Genomic DNA, 968 nt, shown 5'->3' with positions numbered 1-968 from the left:
TGTAGAGTGTCCATCCCGGGACATCCCGGGACAAAAAATCCCGGGATTTGTAAAAATTCGGGATTTCCCGTATCCCGGGAAATTTTTTTATCAATCCCGGAAATCCCGGGAATCCCGGGACAAACATAAATATCCAACTAAAAAACACTTGCTGTATTGGTCGGATTGGGTATCGAAGTATTTAAACGAAAAGATCCATTCGTGCATACAATACAATGCAACATGAACTCAGTACATACCTACCATACTAACTAGTTATCTTGCATCATGTATGGACAAGCATTGTTTCACTTGTATATGTGAATCCAGTGGATTTCGAAAATTTGCCACATGGGCACCTATGTGCAACGTCAATTGTCACTTTTTGAGGTTTGTGTACTATTGAAGTTGGTATTTTTTATTGTTTTAATATTTTGATTTATTATTTTCTCGAAGTAAGTAATAAGATTCAATTACAAACGAATATATAAAATATGGCTTTTCTTTTAAGAATATGGCTGAAATTTGGAAATACTTTGAAAAGCTACCCGCAGATAAGGACAAAGCGCGATGCTATAAATGCGAGCAAATTCTTTTATGCAAGGGCTCCTCAACCAGCGGGCTGCTACGACATATGAAAAATAAACACGAACTAGATCTGAAACCGTCTACGAGCAAAAGTCGTTCGGTAGCCAAGGATTCTTGCACGGTTTCACCTGTTCCTATGAAACAAGCATCAATGCTTAAATTCGTGAAACGCCAATCGTTATCGGAGATTGTGGCACGTCTTGCTGCAAAAGATGGGTTTTCGATCAATGCAATAACGAGAAGTGATTTTATTAGACAGTCCATAACAGCGCGTGGATTTTCACTACCAACTTCACGAACATCGGTCATGAAATTGGTGACTGATTTCTATAAAGATGCAAAGTTACGAACTGAGACCGAAATTCAGGATAAAATTCGAAGAGGCAAACTCCTTAGTCTCA

Source organism: Aedes aegypti, chromosome 2 (genome assembly GCF_002204515.2).
Source record: "Aedes aegypti strain LVP_AGWG chromosome 2, AaegL5.0 Primary Assembly, whole genome shotgun sequence".
NCBI lineage: Eukaryota > Metazoa > Arthropoda > Insecta > Diptera > Culicidae > Aedes > Aedes aegypti.
Note: the sequence above shows the minus strand (reverse complement) of the source record.